Source organism: Balaenoptera musculus, chromosome 7 (assembly GCF_009873245.2).
Source record: "Balaenoptera musculus isolate JJ_BM4_2016_0621 chromosome 7, mBalMus1.pri.v3, whole genome shotgun sequence".
Classification (NCBI taxonomy): domain Eukaryota; kingdom Metazoa; phylum Chordata; class Mammalia; order Artiodactyla; family Balaenopteridae; genus Balaenoptera; species Balaenoptera musculus.
In genome coordinates this window covers 27,971,664-27,997,437 of record NC_045791.1, presented here as the reverse complement: position 1 = coordinate 27,997,437, position 25,774 = coordinate 27,971,664, and the positions used below count along the sequence as shown (strand labels likewise).

The 25,774-nt window shown below is 36.4% G+C and overlaps 1 protein-coding gene across 2 annotated transcripts in view; it reads left to right on the top strand.

The window, feature by feature from the left end:
- The window catches only part of GTDC1 (glycosyltransferase like domain containing 1), a 377,323-nt gene that overhangs the window by 61,465 nt on the left and 290,084 nt on the right, over nucleotides 1-25,774 (top strand). For both annotated transcript variants that reach the window (XM_036858347.1, XM_036858348.1), the window contains exon 2: nucleotides 15,612-15,675. The gene's annotated coding sequence lies outside the window, so the exon portion shown is untranslated. The remainder of the gene's footprint in view (nucleotides 1-15,611; nucleotides 15,676-25,774) is intronic.

Here is a 25,774-nt window from a genome sequence, read left to right as displayed (position 1 = left end):
TTAAATGACCTGACATGTTTTAAAGAAAAGGTGGATCCTTTTGGTTTATGAGCAGGAGAGCCATTGCATTGCATTTCCATGTTAAACTGCACACACAAGATCTGGATTTTAAAAAGGAAAGAACTTTCTCAGGTAATTAACTTTAAAATAATTTCTTACGTAATTAATTTAAAAATAATGTCTTTAATTTTTAGAGCAGTTTTAGGTTCAGAAAAATTGAGTGGAAGGTACAGAGGGTCTCCCCTCCCTAACCTCCCCCACCATCAAATCCCCACCAGAGTGGTACATTTGTTACAATCCATGAACAAACATTGATCCATCATTATCAACAAAAGTCCTTAGTTTAAATTAAAGTTCACTCTTTTTGTGTTAGACATTCTAAAGGTTTTGACAAATGTACAATGAAACATGTGTTCACCCTTGTAATATCATACAGAATAGCTTCACTGCCCTAAAAATCCCCTGTGATTCACCTATTCATCCCTCCCTCCCTCTTTCCTGTAAATCCCCTGGCAAACCACTGATGTTTTTACTGTCTCAATAGTTTTGCCTTTTCCAGAATATCTTATAGTTGGAATCATGCAGTATGTAGCCTCTTCACATTGGCTTCTTTCACTTAGCAATATGCATTTAAGACTATTCCATGTGTTTTCATGGCTTGATAGCTCATTTCTTTTTAGTGCTGAATAATATTCCACTGTCTGAATGTACCGTTTATCCAGTCACCTTTTGAAGGATAGCTTGGCTGTTCCCAAGTTTTGGCAATTCTGAATAAAGCTGCTGTAAACATTTGTGTGCAGGTTTCTGTATGGGTGTAAGTACCAAGGAGCATGATTGCTGGATTGTATGGTAAGAATATGTTTAGTTTTAATTTTGTAAGAAACTGCCAAACTGTCTTCCAAAAGAGGCTGAACCATTTTGTGGTCCCACTACAAATGAAGGAGAGTTCCTGTTGCCCCACCTCCTCTTCAGTATTTCAGGTGTTGTCAATGTTTTGGATTTTAGCCGTTCTAATAGGTGTGTATTAATTTACTATTCCCTAATGACATATGATGTTGAGCATTTTCATATGCTTATTTGCCATCTGTATATCATCTTTGATGAGATGTCTGTTCAGATCTTTTGCTCATTTTAAAATTGGGTTTTTTCAATACCATATGATATCACTTATATGTGGAATCTAAAATATGACACAAATGAACCTATCTGTGAAACAGAAACAAAATCAGGGACAGAGAATAGACTGGTGGTTGCCAAGAGGGAGGGGTGTGGGAGAGGGTAGGAGTGGGAGTTTGGGATTAGCAGATGCAAACTGTTATATATAGAATGGAAAAACAACATGGTCCTACTGTATAGTACAGGGAACTATATTTCAATATCCTGTGATAAACCATAATGGAAAAGATATGAAAAAGAATGTATATACATGTATAACTGAGCCACTTTGCTGTACAGTAGTAATTAATACAACATTGTAATTCAACTATACTTCAATAAAAATAAATTTTAAAAAATTGGGTTGTTTATTGTTGAGTTTTAAGAGTTTTTGTTTTTTTTTTAAATTTTTGGTGTATTTTGGATGAGTCGTTTATTAGGTATGTCTTTTGCAAATATTTTTGCCCAGTCTGTGGGTTGTCTTATTTTCTTGACATGTCTTTTGCAGAGAGGAAGTTTTTAATTTTAATGAAATCCAACTTACCAGCTTCCCTCCCCCCCACCGCCCCCAATTGTGCCTTTGGTGTTGTGTCTTAAAAGTCATGGCCAAACCAGGGTCATCTGCATTTTCTCATGTATTATCTTCCAGGTGTATTATAGTTTTGCATTTTACATTTGGGCCTGTGATCCATTTTGAGTTATTTTTTTGTGAAGGGTATAATGTCTATATCTAGATTCAAATTTTTACCTGTAGATGTCCAGTTGTTCCATCACCATCTGTAGAAAAAACTATCCTTCATTGAATTGCCTTTGTTCCTTTGTCAAAGTTCAGTTGACTATATTTGTGTTGGTCTATTTCTGGGCTCTCTTTTCTGTTCCTTTGATCTATTTGTCTGTTCTTTCACAGGTACCACACTGGCTTGATTACTGTGTAATTAATTTTTAAAATAATAATTAGTAAACTATTTAAATGTTTTTTGTTAAGATTTGTGAAGCAAGTTATCTTAAACCAATTTCTTTTATTAAGTGTGAGATATGTTATTTTTAAAAATAGATACATTATTGGTAATCATTTTAGTAAAATTTATATACAGTAGAAACACTGTCATAATGGAAAGAAATAAAATTGTAATATTTTTACTTTAAAGAAAATACACTCTTATACAGTAGCTTGTTTTATAAGTTCTGTTGGCTCTTTAATACCTATTAAAGAATTTACTTTTTCAAATATTAAATAATAGTTTAAATGTGATTATTAAAAAGTCTGGATTAATCTTCTAAAATAACACTGTCCAGCATGAGAAATCAATAGAGCTGTTCTTATATTTTTTTGAAAGCTGTTGCTTTTTTAGCATTAGGAAGAAATGACATTACTTGTCTGAAGTATTTCATGGTGTAAATCAATGTGTAAACCCTTTAGTTTGTGAAACAAATTGAGCTAGAGCTTGCAGGATGCTAATAAATACATGGCACATTTTTTTGCCTGGAGACCTATTCAGGAGAAAAAAAAACTAACCAGTAATATAAAGTAATATGTGGTAAGCACAGTGTGGGTGGCAGTGCATTAAGCTCAGTAGTACGTTATTGTGACTGGTGACTGTAAACTAGTGATATCACTCAGCTAGTTTTTACTCATGGTGTCTTTAGCCTTGTGTGTCAGAAACACAATGAATTTACAAAGAAGTCATTAGGTTGTTGGGATGATTGTCAGCCATGATCAACTGTTAAGAATGTATTTTTTTATATCAATTTTATTCAGGTATAATTTACTTTCAGTAAACTGTACCCATTTTAAGTGGGCAATGTGATGAGTTTTGACAAAAGTACACAGTTGTATGACTATGACCACAATTATGATTTGGAATGTTTCTATCACCCCAGAAAGTTCCCTTGTGCCCCCTTGAAGTCAACACCCCCCACCCCCGCCTCCAATCTCAGTGTCCAGGAAATTGCTTCTGCTTTCTGTATTGTAGATTGGTTTGCATTTTCTAGAATTCTTAGTAGTGTGTTTTGCTAAATGCAGAAGATATTTTCTTGAAAAATTGATGGCAGATTAATTTTTTTTTAAATGAACAATATGTTTTATTATATTAAAATTTTTGAGATGCTCAAATGAAGTTCAGTTGGTATTATTCCTATTATTTTGGGTTTCAAGTTTTTCTACCTTGTCTTCTCTCTGTAATAACTTAAATCTATATTTCATGTAACTTAATATATAAAACCAACTCATGACGTTATTTTGTAGAGCAAATTATCCTTTAGTAGTTAAACTGTTATCTCCTCGTTTGCTTATTTATAAAAGTTGATAAACAATACAAGAAATAAAAATCTACAGATCCTGTTGTTGTTATTAGAATTTAATACCTTCTTTATTCCATACAGTTGTCATTCAGTAGACAGTTTAACCTTGCTGTGTAAAAGGCCATTTGCCTTGTCCTTATGCCCTACTGCTTGGACCTCTGGGGATAGGAGAGTTAGGGTGGATAAAATAGCTCTTTACTTCATAACATTCTGTTCTTTGTGGCTCCTCTTACTCATATGTAGTCTATTCTAAAGCATGCTGAAAAGTAGCAGTTGATCTCATGGAGAAAATAGCCCCACCAAGATGAAATATTAGAATCCTTTTATGACTTTTTATCAAATGTACTGAAACGTTTACCTGTTTTTATAGGAAAGAGTTAAGAATCCTTTGCATATTAGAATGGCTGGAGTTTTCTGGTTTTGCCCAGAAACGTTCTGTTTCTAGAATTTATGCTGCTTCATTTATTAGTCATTTTGAAACTAGTTCTAAATAAAAGCCAAACATTATGAAAAGTTTTTTCATCTTTGCTACACTAAACATATTTAAATTTCTAGTTAATTTGGAAATCTTATACTCACATAAAGACAAATAATTCTAAAATTATTTAATATAGTAACACTTTGGGTAACTGATGTTCTACTAACCAAATCCTTAAGTAACTGGCATTTTGAAATGATAAATGTGTGTATCTGTTAAGAAATCCTGAAGATCTCCGTTTAAACACTGCTTCACTGAAGCCTTCAGACAAAAGAAAAAATGTTTCAGTAGTCAATTTGAGAGAGACAGTATATGTGGGATGGGACTAAACAGCAATGGATAAGAGCAACCAACTTGAGAACTTAATGGTGATTATCCTTCTCAAAACCAGTCAGTCAGTACTCTTTTTTTTTTTTTTTAAAGTAATGCACAGGCTATTTTTAAAATTTCCTCATTTTGGGGGATTGTCTTCAGAAGCCCAGGCATATTCCATTTAGCCTATACTGTGATGGCTTACACATAGTCCTCTCTTCAGCAGGTTAAATCAAATGGGAGAAGAGACATAAACTATTACCTGTTACAAAGCAGATTGCACCAATGTTCTAATAGTGGCATCTAATGGTACAGTGGGGAGGGAAAAAATAATTCTGGCTTGGATGTCAGGGAAGGCTTCATGAAGTGATACTATTTATAAATAGAGTGATGAGTTGCATTAAAATTTGTATTTTTCCCCCCATTTACAAAGTTACTATTTACTTTAGAAAATTTGGAAAACCAGAGAAGCATTGAGAAAAAAAGAAAAAAAAATTAAATTACCATTAATGTTTTCATAGACAATCCATTACCTATGGATTACCTTTAGCTATATTTTGACCTGTCATTTTTCATTTTATAATATGGACATTTCTCCATGTCATTAAGTATTTTTCTGCAACATCATTTTAAATAACTGCATAGTCATTTAACTACTGTATAAGGCAGAGAGACTGGCAGAGGCCAGGTGACCGCAAAGTGTCCACTATGTTTAGAGAATGAGGACATCTAGGTCCATGTGAGGAGAGTGTGGGAAGCAGTTGGAACAGGGTAGACTGAGACTTGATAATGGATGCCCAAGGCCTGAAGCTTTGAATCTGTTTTGTAGGGACTGTTTCACCCACCTACCATCAGTTGTATGAATTCTTCCTTGACTTATGGTCGGCAAAATGAATTGACCTCTGGTTTATCCTCTCGTAGTACTTTGTGCGTGCACACTCATGCATGCATGTACACTCACATGTGAGCATGCACGTGCACACACACGCACACCTGTTTAAGTATCTATGTGCCTGTCTTCCCCATTAGAATATATCTTTGTGTAAGCGTGTGATGTAATTAGTTAGGTCTGAGTTAAGGAAAGCACAGCAGGTCAGTTCTTAACATTCTTGGTGGTTGGGATGCCACTGAAAACTGGCTGATGGAAAGGGGGAAGAAGGGTTTAAAGGAAGAGAGAACAGAAGGTTATTGCATTGTCCAGATTGGAAGAAATAAGTCTCTGATGTAATAGTCTACTGAGAGTGGGAGGGATATGATTTCCAACAGTTATATTCTGATCATTCCCAGGGGTCTCATTATTCTTAATTTTGGAAATACTATGTTATTTTTATGTATTTTGTCCACATTTTGCTTTAAACCTTTTTCCTCTATTTGTTTCCTTTGAGACTAGTCTGAAACAATTTTAACTCTTGATTTTATTAAAATTTAAAAAAACAATGATGTTTTGGTTACACAATTGATTAATATTAATGATGATCTGAAATACCATCTTAATTACATTTGGTTAAAGAAAAACACTAAATAGGGAATTTTGGATGAAAATAATTGGTAAAAATATATTATCATTTATGGCCATTTCCTTATTCTAGCAGATTCATTGTCTAAGAATGTTAACCTTAGTATTATCAAAAAGATTCTTTAGTAGATGAAATTTGAAATATTATTAGAACGTTCCTTTATTCTTATAAAACTGACTAGTTTCTCCACAAAATTTCAATATTAAAAATAAAGGATTTTCACCAAGATGAATGATTATTCAGATACTGAAGAATTAGTTAGGGACTTTCCTGGTGGCACAGTGGTTAAGACTCCGCGCTCCCAATGCAGGGGGCCTGGGTTCAATCGCAGGTCAGGGAACTAGATCCCACATGCATGCTGCAACTAAGAGTTCGCATGCCGCAACTAAGAAGCCTGTGTGCCGCAACTAAGACCTGGCGCAACCAAATAAATAAATAAAATAAATATTTAAAAACAGGGGACTTCCCTGGTGGCGCAGGGGTTAAGAACCCACCTGCCAACGAAGGGGGCACGGGTTCGAGCCCGGTCCGGGAAGATCCCACATGCCGCAGAGCAACTAAGCCTGTGCACCACAACTACTGAGCCTGCACTCTAGAGTCCGTGCTCCGCAACAAAAGAAGCCCACCGCAATGAGAAGCCCACGCGCCGCAACGAAGAGTAGCCCCCGCTCGCTCTCTGCAACTAGGAGAAAGCCTGTGCGCAGCAACGAAGACCCAAAGCAGCCAAAAATAAATAAATAAATTTTTTAAAAATGTTATAAAAAAAAAAGAATTAGTTAAATGTTGTGTTTGTGTATTTGCTTATTGATTGACTGCTTAAAAGCAAGGCCAAATATTTTTATTTAAAAAGATGCACTGTGTAACAAATTTTTGAATAGCATACCACTGATGAATCTTTACTTTCCAAGATGCTTTTTATTGGCTAGTGCTCTGCTAAGAACAACAGACTAATGTATTTAGAAATTTTCATGATGCTAACTACAATTTATTACGCACTTACTGTATGTCAAGCTCTCGCTTGAATAGTTAAGGGACATTCTGTTATTTAAAAACACCCCCTGATGAGGTGGGTCTTATTTATTATTACATGAGGAAATTGAAGCTCAGAAAGGTTAAGTTTCTTGCCCAAGATTACACAGGTAGCAAGTAGCAGAGCAGGAGGTGTTTTTCTCTGGTTTGTGTGTCTTTTCATTATTAAGCGTTATTTCTTTTGAAGTATTATGGGAAAGACCTTAAGGAATGTTAATACTGTAAGTGGCATCACATGTGAATGGTATATATGCCTCTCCAATCAGCAGATGACTATTTTGTTTGCTAATTTCTTTTAGTGGATAACTTCTCATCGTTTTTGATCCTTCTAAAATTGCATACCCAGCACTGGCACGAATGAAAAAAAAATGGACTACCATAAGATTATCATTAGCTAGTTTTTTCTTTCTTATATCCTGTTTAAAAAATAACAGTATTTTCTTTGAAAAACTTTCTGTACTTATTGAGACAGCATTGGTATCCTCATTTAATGTGTGTGATTGATAGATATAATTTTATATTTACTTTTTAACTGTCTTATATTATTCTTTCACAAACCATGTAAAGCCTCTCCAACTGCTATTTCTCCTTAACAGTATCTTTAAGGAGTCACAACATGTTTCTTCCTGAACACCCAACAGTTTAGCATTCTATCAGATGTTTTGCAGGGCTTCAGCAAGTTGTTATAGTGAACGTCTTCAGGAGGCAATGAAGTAGGCAGAGCGCTGCGGCCTAGACACCTGTAGAGATCGGAGCACCTGCCCTCAAGCAAAAGCTAGTAATTAGTAGTTCAGATTCCGTTGCAGACTTCCCCAGTGTTGCACATGAAACACAAAGATCACAGGGATGCTGTCATGAGCTCTGCACTGTTGGAGTTGTTTATGCCCATTCAATTTTTAATGTTCCTATAAGACATTTTGATGGGAACCCTGAGCCCAAAGGGATTTGCACGCTTGATCAAACCTGTGATGAGTTAAATATAGAAGTAAAGAGAAACCTTTGGATTACATTGACTGTTAACGTTTAGGATGGTGTTAGTGGAAAACATTAACATGATCCTAGAGGCAAAGTTGTGTTTGATCAACCTTCACAATTTTTTGTTTCTTGACAGCAGGTATAGCTTCAGTAAATCTAAACAGGTTCTTTAAGGCTTATAGATCCAAGTGCAGGTGGATATCTGGATGGCATCGTCTGAATATTTTAAAAGATGATTTTATACCAACCACTTTTATCAAAATTGAACTATTCTCATATACCAACCTTTTAATCCTACCACTTTGTCATATACACCACTATGTCCTACCACTATGTCATATAATATATGTTTATATTACTAAAGAATGAGATGATAGGTGATTGAATTTTAGTAAAATACAGTAGTAAATATGAATTGGATCTCTTGGGGCCAAAGAAATTTATTACTCAGAGTACTTGGAAAGTCTTTTTATACCATTGTTTTAATTTTAACACTATATATATACTTGATACTATATGGGATAAAAACTAGTGGTTTACTGGGTAGTTTTTAACTTTGGGATTCAGTTCTTTGATTATTATATTTGTGTAAGTTGTTAACAAATGGCTTTACTAAAGATCCATTGCTGATGCTTCTTAAATATATTTAGTTTGAAAAATGCTATAATTTCTAATATCATAGCAAATTTGGTTCAGATTTATTCTGGGACAAAATAACTCTAGCACCTCATCATTTAAGCATAGTTTGGTGGATATACTTGCTTCCTAAACTGGTTCTTAGAGACAAATGTGCATCGTGGAGTTGTCAGAGTAGAACTAAAGAAGGTGTTATACAGCCCTGGACTATCATTGGCAGAGATGCTAGCGAATTCGGTCAGCCCATTGTGCCTCACATTTTCCTTCATTAATACATAGGTAGACTCTTCCAGTGGGTTTCTGAGCATAGTTTCTTCATTACTTCTTCAGGAAAAGTGAAATGAATGATGTGTTAAAAAGCTTACCTCTAGATTTTACATGTGCCTGCCTCTTTTAGCCATAGTCAGCCTCAATGTGAATGGGACTTGGGATGCTCCACTTGTAAGCTGATGACCGTGATGCTAGCATAAACAAAGTACTTTTGCATGTTATATGCAGAACGTTTTGGCTAGTTTATACCTCATTGACTTTCAGGAATTTCACAGAAGTCATTCCTAAGAATTGGTCTGTCTTTAGTGGCCTTTGGAATTCCTAATAACTTCATGTACATGTGGCATAAAACATTTGCAGTCTGTTTCTTACATAAATGCTCCATGTGCCCTGGGTCAGTAACTTATTTATTGTTTTATCCTTGATGCCTAACTCAATGCAATCAGTCAGTGTTGGTTGGATTAGTGAATGATTGAAGATACTGTGCAATGCATATGAATGGCCCATGGAAACACTATAAAAAGGGGGGATCATATGGAACACTTTCTGCAATAGAAATGACTTTTTTTCTGTATATTTTTTTCCAGTATAATCCTAGGTTGATTTTTTTCTAGAATAAGTATCTATGATTTGACTTTACCTTTTTACTATCAGTGTGTCAAAAATATTCTGTGAAAAAAGATTTTATATATTTACTAAAGTGAAATATTTCTTACTCTAAGTCTCAATCTGGACCCATTGAGCTTACTTAGCTTTCTTTTCTACTTCTCTGTAACCATTTGTTTCTCCTGCTGTTCTGGACAGACTTTTCACCCTGTTTCAGAATACGCCGTACTTCTTCCTGGCGTCATGCCGTGGTCTCTGAGCTCCAGTCTCATGAACTCCTGAGTTTCTTCTGTTTTTGACTCACCACTTTAGAATTAAATCATATGTGTTTCTATATTTTGCAAAATGTGTCTGCATGTAGTAATGTCATTACTATGATTTTAAAATTTTTAAAATTTTAATCCTTTTCTTTCTGGCCTATGGCAGTAGTCACTTGGTGCATGCTAGTTAATCTCTAGCTTTGTAGTAGGAAAATAAATTTCCGGAGAAAGTGAGAAAGACAGACAAATAGAAACAGATAGGAGTGAAGGAAAGAAGGAGAAAAGACGGAGGGAGGGAGGGGGAGGAAGGAAGGAAGGAAAGAAGGAAGGGAGGGAGGGAGGGAGGAAGGAAGAGAGGGAGCAAGGGCAGACCAGCACATTTTGTGGAACAGGGAAAGAGCAATGATTTTGGAATTTGAAAGACTTGAGTTCAAATTTCAGTTCTGCTTCCTCGCTTTGTAATGTTCAATGGATGTACATGCTATTAATATCTACCTGGTAAGCTTGTTGTGTTAAATTAATTAATGTATATAAAGTGCTTATTAGCACATTCTCTGCACATAATACAGGTTTACAAATCATAGCTAACTTTATTATTTTGCAGATGAGGAAAGTGAGGTTTAGAGAGCTGACAAGTGGTCATTCAGTCAGTAAATTCTGGAGAGATGATGGAAGCCCAGATTCTTCTTACTCTAAAGCAGTGGTTTTCAAACATTAGAGTACATCAGAATTTCCTGAAGGGCTCATCAGAATACAGATTGCCTGACCCCAGCCTGGAGTTTCTAGTTCAGTAGGCCTGAGATGGGGCCTGGGTATTGGCATTTCCAGTAAGTTTCCACCTGCTGCTGCTGTTGCTTCCGTTGCTTGTCCAGGGACCACACTTTGAGACCCAGTGCCCTATAGCAGTATTTCTCACATAGCTGCACGTGTAAGAAGTCACCTGGGAGCTTCTAAAAATTATGGATGAAACCAAAATCTTTAATCCTGTGGTTTAAGTATCAGCTTTTTTTAGCCCTCCAGGTGATTCTGTTGTGCAGCCAGAGTAGGTAACGCCACTCTGCCTAAAGCTAGACTCTTTGCAGTTTTCCATTAGAACTGGGTACCAAGCAAAGCACTGGCCTTGAACACCTCCTGGGTGCTCAGTGAGGCAAGGCCACTGTAGTGTGTTTTTTTTGCCCCGTGATGATTGAAAACAATTGCTCCAACCTAGAATTCTTTATTACATTAACTCTTCTCATTATTTGTGTCTATTGTTTGAATTTCTCCATCCAGTTTCACCCTCCAGTGTCTTGAATATACTCATCAATTTGTATTTTATGTTACTATTTGGCAGAAGCAACTATTTAGCAATAGTTGACTTGAAGTACAAAGTAAATAAAGGAATGTATCTAATTAAAAAATCACTTTAGCAACCTACTGTACTTTTAGAGTTCTAATTATGAGTTTGTTCTTCTCATCTCAGAAGAGATGCTGTTGGAAACCTTATGTTTTTATTTTAGGGTACCCAGTTATTGGTTAGAACAGATTATGATAGGTGGGCACCCAGGAGTATATTAAAAAAATGCAGCAGATTAATTGGTAATATTTCAGTCATTTCTTCTGTTACATGATTCAGTCAATAAATGTATATAAACCAAGGCATCCATTACTGGATAAGAGTAGGCAAGGGTGGGAGGGAGACGCAAGAGGGAGGAGATATAGGGATATATGTTTATGTATAGCTGATTCACTTTGTTATACAGCAGAAACTAACACATCATTGTAAAGCAATTATACTCCAATAAAGATGTTAAAAAAAATAGCAAAAAGAAAAAAAAAAGAGTAGGCAAAATACCACATAATTTCATTAACCTTTAAGCAATGAAATTATAAATCCCTATGCAAATGATTAAGGTTATCATTGTCTATCACCCCTTTTTGATACCTACAGACTGTTAATTCTTCTCTGTCCTGCTGAGTCTTATTAAAACTTCTGACTGATGTGCTTTTATTAAAAGGTTTAGAATTTACCAATTTAAAACACTTGCTTCACACTATCACCTCTAATTTAACTAGGCCATTAAACACAGTATTTTGCAAAGGGAAAAAGTCAATAGCTGTTTCTTTAAAAAAATAATAAATTGAAATGAATTTTAAACTCTGCTTAGAGGTGAGCAACAGCTATATAGTACTAGGTCTTTTGATAGTTGATTTGTTCCTTTAGTATGCAAATTTTACGTTTACAAAGATCTACAGCTTTTATTTAAGAAATATGCCTGGAGGCTAGATTGGTAAGCTTTAGGGAGATATCTAGTTTGGTGTGAAATAAATAGTTGTTAAAGGATCACATGAATTGGGTCCCAGAAGATGAAGAGTAGAACTGAGACAGATTGAGAAAAACTGACTGTTATTTCGTTTCATTTGGCTAAAAATACCACTAAATTAAAAATGAAGACAATAAATGATGGCAACACAAAGCAAATTAATGTGAATAAGCCTTTTTTGGGGGTAGATTTTGTGAAAAGTTCTGACCTGTTAGAAGTTTAAAGAAAAGGGCTTACTACATCCCTGACAGCTTTACAGCTTTGGGTGGAAGACTTTCTCTTGGTCAGGGAGGAAGGAATGGGTCACTCTGCTGCCCAGTGAAGTCTGCAGCATCACTTTTGGTCAGTGAGATGACAGATGTCATAGAATATGCTCACATTCAAAAGAAAAGGACTCAGGGTTGCTTTCTTAGGTTGGAGACTATAGGTTAAGCAAATAATGTCATAGATTTCTAGCTTTGGGGAAACTTTGCATCACTGATCTTTTGGAATCTCTGACAGATTTTTTTTTTTTTTCCTTAAACAACTTTTTATTTAAAAAGGGATGAAATATATTTCTATGTTGATAGCTTGTAGAATTCTTTTTACTTTTTTTTAAAGTGCGTCTGTCTTTTTAGATGTTTTTAAGCAATTAGGCTCTCAGAGATAGGATATTTGAGCAGCATTATCTACCAATTAAAATGGCCTCTGTGTATGCATGTTTGTTGTGTATCTCTGGTGGTTTACTGTGAGGTGTGGAGGGCAGGGTTGATGATGATGTGTGAAGGTGGAAATCTAGAGTTTCACTGAGGCTAAAGTCCCTACTCCTCTACCAGCAAGGACCCCTCTATGCATACATATATATATATGAATAGATAGATTTCCATACCCTTTTCCTCTTCAGTATTATTTTATTTTTATTTTTGAACTTCAAGACTATTCTTAAAATTTTCTTTTGTTATTTCTGTTTTAAAAATTTTTTATTGGATTATAGTTGACTTACAATGTTGTGTTACTTTTTGCTGTACAGCACAGTGAATCAGTTATACATATACATATATCCACTCTATTTTAGATTCTTTTCCCATATAGATCATTATGGAGTATTGAGTAGAGTTCCCTGTTTTTAAAACTTTTGAATTATCACTGTTTACTTGCTTCAAATTGAAAATATAATTTCGAGGGATACGAAATCGCTCCTCCTATACCTCAGTCCCTAACACTCACATTCTTTATACACATGAACCAGTGTTATTGTTTTTTTGTGCCTCCTTCTAGACATATGTATACATATATAATCAATACGCTGATTTATTTTTTCCCATGTCTTTATTTATATATTTACCTTGTGAGCTTTATATTTTGGAAGTTTTTTAAAAAAGTGTGAAACTGCATTTAAAAATATAGGCTGTACAGCCCTATTCAGATAGGAATTATTTCTGTAAGTTTTTTTTAAACATTGAAATTCTTTTAAGAACCAATCCATCTCCCCAACATACCACACACACACACACACACACACACACACACACACACACACACACACACACACACACACACACACACACACAGCTTTGTGAAGCAGAATTACATGGAAGTCTTTGGAAGTTTCCCTGGTTATGAATCAAGGCCTGACTTTCCTCTGTGGCCTCAGTGGGCATACCCCATTTCTGAGGCCCATACAGTTTTCATGTCCACATGGTAATGTTTTCCTATTCCTGAGAAATTCTCATTTGGATGCTTTAGGCTCAGAGCAGATGACTCTTTTGTGTCTTCTTTATTTCATTCTTATCCTCTCCTCCACTCACCTAGTTTTGCTTCTAAATTTTCATCACACTTGGTTTTATTTAATTTGACTTTCTGGTCTTAGTTGAGTGTATAAGTTTAAGAATATTGGGAGCCATCTAAGGCTGTTTTGTTCTTTTAAATTTTACTTCTGTAGAGTCTGCAAAAAGTAGTGATGAGAGTTTGGGATCCTGGAGCCAGATTGCCTAGGTTTGAGGCCTAAGAACATGACCTTGGGTGACCTTTTTTTGACAGCAGAAATTGATCAGATTTGTCTGTAGAAGCAAAAAACAAAACTCTTTTAATTGAATGGAACTTGCCAAGAATTTGGATAGAATGTGGTTCTTTATTAAATATTAAGGGTATGAAGTATTCAGTATCCTCAGCCAGGTTTTCAGGAATGCTGTTCAGTACCTGTTCTCAGTCCTCTCTTCTGAAGACAGAGCGTGTATCATAAAATCCTAACTCAGTCCAGGTGTGTGTATTTTGATGTTCGGAAATAATGAGGTTGTGATTCTTTGTCTTGCAGATTAGCTCTCCTGTCCTCATCTCTGAAATGAAGAGGTCTGACAAGCTGTCCCTACCGTCCCTCCCCCATCTCAATTCTCTAAGACCCTGACTAACTTTGAGGATTGGAGTGAACATCTCTGTGATGTACTAGATAGATGTAGGCCGTTCTTGCATGTCTCGGTCACAACATCTTATTTATTTGTTTTACTTCACGTATCACACATTGAAATGATATTGCTGATATAGTTGTCTCCCATCCTCCTTCCTCTCCTCCCCAAAATTAAGCTCCAGCAGGGCAAGAGCTTGTCTTTGTCTTGTTCACTGATGAATTCGCAGCACCAGAGCAATGCCAGGGAGGTGCTCAGGAGGTGAATGTCTAAATACGCTATTTTCTTTGAGAGAATATACTCTATAGTCATTATGTGAAATAAGCCATCTCGAGTTTTTTTGTTTTGTTTTTCTCTTTCCTTGATTTATGTCTTCTCAGTGTTTGTTTATTGTTGTTGTTTTGGTGACACCTCAGCTCCAGATCCTCTCTCTGGCTGTGAATGCTTTCCCATCTTGTTCACAGTTGGTGTCTGGAAGGTTCTCCAACCTGTTTTTTTTTTCTGGTGTAGGTTATTCTGACTCTGATTACTGTTTTGAATAATTATTTTAGGAGATGTGTTTGGCTAATCCTGTGATTTTGTGCTATGTAAACTGTTTGGGAGCCACATTTCTTACTGCTTTGATAGCCCCTCCTTTTTGCTTGTCATATAGGATTCTTTTTGGATGGGTTGCTCTGTTAGTTCTGACCCTGTCAGTATTGATATACCTAAGGATTCTGACTTTAATTTATACAGAACAGGAAAGTCGGAATATCCACCCATCATTCTCTTCACTGTGTATGGCAGGCAGAGAACATAGGGCTGTGTAAGTTAAGTAACAGTTTAAACTTGATGTTATGTTCTCCCAGAAAGTAGTGTTCTTAAGGTGTTTACCCCAGATCTACAAGTGTCTGTGCACCTCCATTGTTTTCCAAACCTGGATTGATTATCTATATGCATTCCAACCTGCCTTTGAGATTTTAGACTATACTCAGCAGAGGTTCCTCACAGTTTTTTGTATTATAGACCTTTGTGCAAATCTCGTAAACTATTGACCTTCTCCCCAGAGACATATACATTTACATAAACCCACACATTTTGCATATATCATTCAGGAGTGCATAGACTCCTGAAGGCTGTCCATGTACCAAGGTGAAGGACTTCTAATCTGAATTATTATTATTTTTTCGAGTCATAATTAATTTGGGAAATCCTTGGAAAGACTGAAAAAAGCTCTTAGTTAAGACTCAAAGTATTTCTGTTCTTAGAGGTTCTTCTCCCATCTTAGAATATCAAAGAATCAGACTGCTAGATCATTTAAGTAAACTCTTGTCCAGGTCAGGATTCAGAATTCAGATTGGGCTTAATTTGAAGATACCAACCTAACTATGTCCTTTGTGATTTCACAGATATCTCTTCATTAGCCAGATCAGACATATGTAAAGAGAGACATCAGTAAATCTGGATCATCAGGTAAGCAAATGGGACTTCATTTTTTATTTCTCCGTCAATTAAGTCCTCTGGCAGTATGTGGTCATTTCCTATTATCTACTCTTTACTGCAGTGTGGGTCAGTAGATGATAAATATTTCTAAAGAGGAGGAAGCATATCCTTTCTTAAGTTTTACCAGATTACTTCCTTGGCTACTTGAAGTCAGATTTCTGTATTTTTATTTTATCTCATTATTATTTCATATATTCACACTTCAATAGTAGATAAAAATTCCCTGCTCTTCTTCTTTGTATATACTTTGGAGAGTTGTGGACAGCTCTCATATTGTTCTTTGGTTGTCAGCCAAGTTATACACATTTAGCTCCTTTAATCTTTCTTTGTAATTCACTTGGCTTGGCTGCTTTTTCTAGATTTCCCCCCATTTCATCTGCATCATTAATAAACAGAAAACACAGGCTCTACCCTGGCTTCTTCTATACCTTTCATTCTTTTTGCTTCCTGCTTTTGCCTCATATTCCTTGCTGAATTAAAGCCAGCCAGACATCAGTCTCTGGACCACTTTGGCAATACATGAATGCCTTGCCTACAACTATCAGTGTCCCATGCGGTAATAGCATCAGCAGTATATCCTAGAGGAAAGAAAGGAAATGCAAAAGGAGAACAGTGAGGAGCAAAATAATGTTTTTTTTTGATTATATGGCAGACTTACCCTTGCCGCCCAGAGCAAATCATTGTACCTGAAACCTTTATCACAGGTTTTGTTGTCCCAAAGTATTGTGCATGGGCACTAATTTAAGTAAGAGAAGCATGTATATTGTTTGGAGTTTGGCCACTGTTCTCTCTGGATTTCTTCCCCATGTTCTCCCTCCCCTGTTGCCTTTCCCATCACTGATCGTGACTTGCTATCAGAATCTGTGGCCATGAACACAACTGGGTAGGGGATCATTTTGTCAGAAATTAGATAGGCTTAGGTGGTAAATGCTCCATGCCTCTATGTGTAAGATCTGAGGCAAATGCTTTAGTTCTTGCTATTTCTGTAACAGCCGTTGGTCTTCTTTTAACAGCTGATTCAGTGGAGATGTGCAGGAGGAAGGGACTCGTAGACCTTTGGTGCTATTCATCAACGCTGTAGTAGTTTTCACAACTTCTTTTTCCCCTCTGATTGGCAGGGAGAAGCATACTGCTTCTAGATGATGCTGAGCTTAGTGTAAAATATGCCAGCATGGGATCTGAGCTTGTCACAGTTCATTCTTTCTTTTCATTTGGTTTGTAGAAAATGGACCTCTACCTCTACTTATCTTGTGCATTAGAGAGAAAAAGGTCATACCTCTAGGAGCTAATGGCTTATTGGTGTTTTCGGTCTCCAGATTCAGGTAGTAGATTTAGTTGAAGCTTGCAGCAGCACACACTTGGCTTTCTCATTTGTGTTAGCTTTGCTTCTAGTACAGAATTGAATAGGATAGAAGAGATGGTTTTCCTGTTTGTGTCTGTGGCAACTTCGTAGATGATTTGTGGTTTAATCCTTCAAACATTTTCGATCGTTTATCACCTCTTTCCCTGAAAAGGCATAAAATATTCAGATTCTAATGTTATAATCTTTTAATCAGATTATTTAATTTTGGAGAACTCAGGTTCACAATAGCAGCTGAGAAAGCTGCCTCTGAATAGTGACCTAAAAATTATAATACTCATATTAGTTCTTTTTTTGCAAGATTTTATGGCCTTCCTTCATACCCTCAGATTTTAAACAAGATTATGTGATGGTGTATCATGTACTTCTTGGTCTCTGGCCTCTTAAACAGGTAAATATATGACTTGGACCCCTTTTAAGTCTGATTTTTTAAAAATGTTAATCTCAAATGGCTTTTAAACTGTCGACAATATTGTACTCACGCTAATTTCTTTAGGCAATTGATCCATTCTTCAGCATAACTTTTGTTTCTTGGGTCTTTTCAAGACCTGTCAAAGAAAACAAAATGCTAACCTGACTTTAAAGGGGCAAAATAAATTCCCCCCCTCTGTACTATATTATTCTTTGTTCTCTATGTGCATCAAAGTGACAATCCCACACTGTCTCAATTGAGGGAGCCTAGCGCAAAAATAAAAAACAGCCTGGCACTGTTCTAGGCTGGCAGCCAAAATGTTTTGTGTAGCTTGGTTCTGGCAGTGGTTTTCATAAGGCAGAGGGTCGACCCTCCCAGCCTCACTGAAGGAAAGCAAGCAGACTTAGTTTTTCCTACTTATACCATTTCTTTTCCCTCGTCTTCCTCTTTCTTCATGTAAAACACCATCATGAAAAAAAAACTTGTTCTTGAATAGAGACATCATTCTCCTCATAACTTCCACATTTACTAAATGGCATTGTTCCTTATAGAAGCTTGTGCTAAATTTGCCTTTTCCAGCTCTCCTAGAGATTTCCTTCACAGTTGCATTTTTGCCATACTTTTCAGAAAACCCTTCTGAATATTGCTAACTTTCGTCATGTTGACATAGTATTTTTGATTGGTAGGAATCTTGTCTTGCTTCGCAGCTTATTATTTGAATTGAAACTCTTCAGTAATATTTGCTTATACTATATGGATTTTTTTGCCAAGCTATCTTTTGTTGAGACCAAAAAGCTTGCTATTGTTTTCTATTTTTGTCAGACTCAGAGTCAGTTCATATCTTGTATAGATTGAATACTCATTTTTGGAATGTCTGATAAGTGTAGCTAGATAAGCAAGTGAGCTTCCATTAAATACAAGGATGTGCATTAAAAATTTTTTCCTTTGAAATCAAAATGCAAGGTAAAACACAAAAGCATTTTTTAAGTTTCCCAATGTTTTCTAAATTGTAATTAGTGACCTATTATTACAAGGGATGTGGAAATGTAGCATTATGATTTTTAAGTGACGATTTGAAGAGGAGACTAGATTTTCACTATGAGCAAACATTCTATGAAATTTCGTAGAATGTTCCTCAAAATGTAAATGTTTTTTCTGTTGTATTAAGCAAAACAAATGATTTACTTTCATGTGATCTACTTTAAAAATTAGTGCTTTACAATCAAGATACGAATAGTTAAACAGGCAGAATTTGTTTTCTTAGGAGGAGATTGATATTATTTTGACTGATTTTTATTTTTAAAATTGTCAATGACTTCTAGCAATGAGAAGATTACTTTGGGAGGAAAAACTCCTGTATTTTTGTAAATGTGTAACAAATGTGACTAAAAAGAAAGTAAACAGTGGTTTGTGTTAGAATGATTAAGGTGAAACATTTTTGTATGCCATATATGCTGGAAAATATATCTATTATGGATACATTAAGACAAACTTGTGCAATCTAAGAGTTGTTCTTTTTTTTTTCCCAGAGATTTTTAATTTAAAAAATGCTTTAAAATAATTAAAAGGATTTGTAAAACAGGTATATCAGAAGTATGCATTAAATAAACTCACCTGTTATTTTCTCATTCTCAAGACAGGTTCAGCAACATATTGGCTCATTACTTTAACAAAACAAACAAATACTCAAATTGATTTTGTATGTATAATGCATGTGTATTAAATGCTGTGATTCTTGAGTCCCTCCAATGCTGTTTTTTTTTTTTTTTAACTTGTATTTAAGTGGCTTTTTCTGTAGAGCAGCTAAAATGAATCTGAGTGAGGTGCTTGTTAAGTTATATTAATTAAATCTTTAGGTCAACATTTTTCTTTTTTTTTTTTTTTTAAATTTTTGGCTGTGTTTGGTCTTCATTTCTGTGCAAGGGCTTTCTCTAGTTGTGGCGAGCGGGGGCCACTCCTCATCGCGGTGCACGGGCCTCTCACCGTCGCGGCCTCTCTTGTTGCGGAGCACAGGCTCCAGATGCGCAGGCTCAGTAGCTGTGGCGCACGGGCTTAGTTGCTCCGCGGCATGTGGGATCTTCCCAGACAAGGGCTCGAACCCGTGTCCCCTGCATTGGCAGGCGGATTCTCAACCACTGCGCCACCAGGGAAGCCCAGGTCAACATTTTAAGCTTAAGAATGATGACGTTTTTTAGAAGGAATGCCAGTGAAATTGTTTTTTCCTCTTGGTCCAGTTAAGTGCATGACTGTCTTGAGTCCTTTGTGTCAAGGTTGTTTTTTTTTAACATCTTTATTGGAGTATAATTGCTTTACAAAGGTTTTTTAATATTAGAATTGGAGGTTAAAGATGATACAGACAAAAACTCTTTCCTTCTGTATGTTCACGTATGTTGAATGTTAATTGTATATTGAATACTGTTTATTGACTTTAAATACATTTTCTCCATTGGTATAATTTTTATTTGCAATTAAGCCCTTTGTCTTTTCTGTGGTAGGAATATATCTTTCGATGACTTAGGAACTGAAACATGAATTGTCCTATTTATTTGTTTATTCTAACTGTACACAGAGGCATAGTAGAAATATATTTAAGACCTATAATGTTTGAGCAGTGTTTTTGATAAATGCTATTGAGTTTTTCATTTTTGTAAGTAATAAATACTACAGTTTTGTTTAATTCAGGACACATATCAAGGCTGCTATATCTTTATAGTTTGATATTATGCAGTTTGCAGAAATTATGATATAGAAACTTAATCATTATATTTGTAGAAACGTGGAAAAATACATTCATTAACGGATGCCAGCAAAATTGGATTAATACCAAATTTATTATTTTAACCAGGACTTTATTATATTACGTACCACGTTTATAATTATAGCCAGTATTTTATTTCATTTGAATATCAGTACAGATTTTAAACCTAACTCCTGGGTAGGTGCTGTTTGATAACAAATATTGGTAACATATAATGACAAATAGTGATTTCTAAGTTTATGTGGTCAAAAATATGAGTGACCTTCCCTGAGGCGTATAGTACATACTTCAGTGTTAAAAGTCATTAGAGAGTATTACATGAAAGAGTATGTTTTAATTCAGTTGTTTGCTTCTCCCCTTAGTGTTTGGTACATTTTAATTCCTCCTGCCCGACATCTTATATTATCATTCTGTAGAATACTTTCACAAGTGTTTCATATGTTTTCTGTGGCATCTCACACTGCTCACTTTTTATCCATAGTACCATATGAATCCCCCTTTCAGGTTTACACTGCATATTTTAAGCTGCTGATAGAGTAAGTAGATTGCAAGGTAAAGTGACATTTAGCTTTTTGAGCTAGTCTCATTTTTAGCATGAGAGCAGGTTTTTTTTTTTTTTTTTTTTCCCCCCTGTTCTAAATCTTCTCATATCTCGCATTCAAACAATCTAACTAACATGGAACAAAGAAATTCAGAGATTTGGCTACAGCGGTAATTGAAATGCATCAGAAAGTGGCTACTACAATACAATTTTATTAATGAATGACCTACATTGGTTCCAGCTGTGTCCATGTGATTAGGCCTTCAGCAGGCAACAATGGGTACTTCCCTATTGCTTTTATTTGATTTCCAAGAATGTGTCATCTGTTACATCAGCCCCTGCCAATGTGCCCCCGTAAAAGTGTTTTCTTTTTTTTTCTTCCGAATTTCTGAAGCATAAGTTGAATACCCACACATATCCCTGCCGAAATATTGTTTCTAGTGAATAGTGGCCTAGGTTTGTATGCCTGGTGCTGCATACCAAAATTTCAGAATATAAACTGAAGTAAATGTTTATTAAGTTTATCAGTTAATTTTTGGAAGTGTGGTTGCCTGGTAATGCTAAAGATAGACTAGTTTTGCTTTTACGTTTCCATCTTAATATTTTATTACAGTGGTATAATGTGTTATAGAGGTGGACAAGCTTGCAGATTGAAATGGGGATCGTCCAGATTGTTCCCTTCCCTGGACCATATGGTATAGTTCTAAAAGCCTTTTGTACGCTGTCTGTTCAGCTTATTGTAAACTCAATCTTTAGTGCACCTAAAAAGATAACCAAATAAAAATGGGCCTGAGAAAAAGGACTTCCTATCATGTAAGTGCCCTAGAAGTATTTGCTTTAAAGGAGATAACTGCAGATGAAATTGAAGTTGAGATGACGTAAACAAAGGAAACTTATTCTATGAATTTTCTTTTGAGTTCATATGGACTATAGTAGATTGTCTTTGAATGTTGGTTTTAAAATGAAGCATTTATGTTATCGGACTATGCTTAGTATCCTTATTTCTCCCATTCTTGCAGTCTTATGAAGATGAGATGTAGTTTTTATCTATTTTACAGAGGAGGTCTCTACCTATAAACAGTGCCAAGGAGTATATAAGCCCCAGGTTTTATGAACATATAGGTTTGTTTTTTTTTTTGACTGATTTTGCTGGGAATTTAGGGCTAGAACTATCAATAGTTTCATCATTTTAGCCATTACCCGTACTCAGAGATATTTGTAAAATTTTCTAATTCTTTTTCCTTTTCCTCTGGCCCCTTTACCTATTATGATTCCGTAATTCTATTTTAGGAAAATAGGATAAGAGATTGCTTATTCCATATGCTAAGACTCTTTAAAAGCTGAGAATGTGAGTGATTTCTCCTGACTTTCTCTCCCCTTCCCTCCAAAGTACTGCTGTTAGAGAAGAGCATTAGACATTACCCATTGCTTTTTGGCACAAGAGATTTGAAGCTGAAATTCTACCAAATGGGAAAAAAAAAAAAAAAAAAAAAAAAGGAGAGCCTGTGAAGAACATGATTCTTTACTCTATCATTACCCTGAGCCACTGAAAGGGTAACGGAGAGGAACTCAAATGTTATTGGAATGTGTAATTTTCCTCTGAATGGCCACAGTGAAATATATTTGAACAAAAAAGGCAGAAAAAAAGTATGTGTGGCATATGGAGTTGATGGTGGTTGAAATTAATGAATCGTTTTAGCAGTGTACAATTGAAACTATCTCAAGAACAGTACACATTTAAAATATGTCCAACTGAAACTTACGTAGAGAGACAGATTACTACCTTAGGGAGGCTAATAGAGATAGGTGGGATATGGCAATGATATAATAATGCTAGTGATAAATTGGATGAAGAATACTTGTTGGATATGTATTTTTCAAGTTTGAAATTTTTTTAGAAACAGAGACACTGATTTCAAGTTGCGGGGAGTCTTTCCTATTTTAAAAATACCATTATCTTGAGGTCTTTATTATGAAGATACTTTTTTAAAATAATTAATTAATTAATTAATTTAGTTTTGGCTGTGTTGGGTCTTCGTTTCTGTGCGAGGGCTTTCTCTAGTTGCGGCGAGCGGGGGCTACTCTTCATCGCGGTGCGCGGGCCTTTCACTGTAGCGGCCTCTCTTGTTGCGGAGCACAGGCTCCAGACGCGCAGGCTCAGTAGTCGTGGCTCACGGGCCCAGTCGCTCCGTGGCATGTGGGATCCTCCCAGACCAGGGCTCGAACCCGTGTCCCCTGCATTGGCAGGCAGGCTCTCAACCACTGCGCCACCAGGGAAGCCCTGAAGATACGTTTTAAGATGCTCACAAAATTGAAAAACATAGTTTATACTTTCAAATAAGCTAGGTTCCTCTTTCCTTCTCTCTCTTCATTCTCATTTCTTACCCCTTTCTTCAGCTGTTTACTTGTATGTGTATATTACATATATGAATGATTTATATCATGCTATAAGAAATGTTATTTTATAGATTTGGGGGATTGAAGGTTTCAGTTAGGAAAAGAAATAAAAATCTTGTAATGACTATGCAACAAATGTATTTCTGTGGAAGAGTTAGAACATGTTTATTTAAGTAATCTGGATTACAGAAAATTATAGTGAAACTGTGGACATGAAAATTCAAAATTGTTTTTAATTCCTCTAGCTAGAAAGGACTAGATAACAGCTGAATTAAGGAAGAAGGAGCCATAGTCCAACTCAAACATCTCCTCTTTGTTGTAGCTTTCTTTTTTTTTTTTTTAAACAAATTCACTTTCTTTTATTTATTTATTTATTCATTTATGACTGTGTTGAGTCTTCGTTTCTGTGCGAGGGCTTTCTCTAGCTGCGGCAAGTGGGGACCACTCTTCATCGCGGTGCGCGGGCCTCTCACCATCGCGGCCTCTCTTGTTGCGGATCACGGGCTCCAGACGCGCAGGCTCAGTAATTGTGGCTCACGGGCCCAGTTGCTCCGCGGCATGTGGGATCTTCCCAGACCAGGGCTCGAACCCGTGTCCCCTGCACCGGCAGGCAGACTCTCAACCACTGCACCACCAGGGAAGCCCCGTAGCTTTCTTTTAATGGTAAAAATGCCTCTGGCTCCAAGTGGTAGAAAATCTTACTGACTGACTTAAATGAGTAAGGGTTTTATTTGTCTCCTGGCGTAAGAAGTCGGGAGGCAGTTAGTTCACAGGTAACTGATGCCATCAGGGGTCCAGGTAACATTATCCTTCTCCATCATCCTTAGCACATAATGCTTGCTTCTTATTCCACAGATGACTTTTGTACCTATAGAAATTGTGTTTACTTTGAAGCAGGAAGAAAAGTAAAGGGAGCCCAGAAGCCTAGTTTTCATGGAGAACTTTCTCTTTTTCTTTAGAAAGAGAGGCCCGCTCCTGGGGACTTCTGCCTACATCTCAGGGGCCAAAAGTGTGTCACCTAACTACCTCTAGAATGAGATGAAAAGTATTTAGCTTTCTAGCCTTTATTTTGGAGGAAGGCAGGGAGAAGGAGAATTGGAATGAGTGTCAAGTGATCCATCCTGAAGTTATCTGCCATACTTCCTTAGTTCTTTTTGTATAGTTAGTTGCTTGGACCTTTGAACTTCCGGGGTACTTGTTGTAGAAAGTGTTGACTTAAAAAAATGCACAACATGAGAGTTGCGAGTTAAGTTTTATTTGGGACAAAATGAGGACTGCAGCCCGGGAGACAGCATTTCAGATAACTCTGAGAAACTGCTCCAAGGAGGTGAGGGGAGGAGCCAGGATATATAGGAGTTTTGCAACAAAAGGGCGGGTAGTCGGGAACGTCAAAAGAATACTGTTAATTAAAGAAAACCAGGTATCTCAAGGACTTTAGCGCTTTTCTGTGTACGGGAAGATTCAAGAATCTGGGCTCACTGAAATCATTCCTTTGATATGCACCTCAGCTATCTGGGGCCAGTATCCTGTATTTTCACATCCTGAGTTTCCTTAGGGCTCACTACAGGGAGTGGCCACAGTCTGATGGCTGCTAGATGGCAGGTATTCTTTTCAGCCCTGAGTCTCCTCAGTGCTCACCAGCTCACATTGGAGGTTTGCAATCGTTGATGACTGTGGCATCCTTTGTTTATTGATATGGCAGGAAATATTCCATTCCATTTATAAGTATTCCATTTATCAAAAGCAACTTGCTGGGGTGCCCTGGTGGTGCAGTGGTTAAGAATCCTCCTGCCAATGCAGGGGACACGGGTTCGATCCCTGGTCAGGGAAGATCCCACATGCCACAGAGCAACTAAGCCCGTGCGCCACAACTACTGAGGCTGCGCCCTAGAGCCCGCGAGCTACAGTTACTGAAGCCCGCACACCTAGAGCCCGTGCTCCGCAGCGGGAGAAGCCACCGCACCACAGCGAAAAGCGGCCCCCGCTCGCCGCAACTAGAGAGGGCCCGCGTGCAGCAACAGAAACCCAACTCAACCATAAATAAATTTGTTAAAAAAAAAAAAAAAAAAGCAACTTGATGTTTGTTCCCTTTTGACATCCAGTACATGTGTTTTGGTATTGTGAGGTTATGTTTCTGTGACTGAGGACAGAAACTCTAATTAGGTCATCTTGGCTTGGTGTCCCTACTACACTCAGCACAGTGCCTAGATAGACCCTCAATAAAACACTTGTTAAATGAATGAATAAGCACTAAGAAATATATTTGTTAATATAATGGGTATAAATCATTTATATATGTAAAGGGCACAGTCATATTTTTAATTTGTGAGGGTTGTGGACTAAATTTTACAAAATTGTTCATTATTGCTAAGGGGACATCAATGTAAAGATGTCAAAGTTGTTTTGAGTAGAAGATATTCAGTTACAAGGGTTATAAAAAAATCCTCAAAATGACTTAGTACCAATACTTTTGTTGGAGCAAGTTATTCCATGGGTAAATTTAAAAATATAATTTCTTTTTAACTCCATGAATAGATTATTGTTTAAACAAGGATATTTTGTAGTTCTCACATATTAAGATTTCAGTTTTTGAAGAAATAA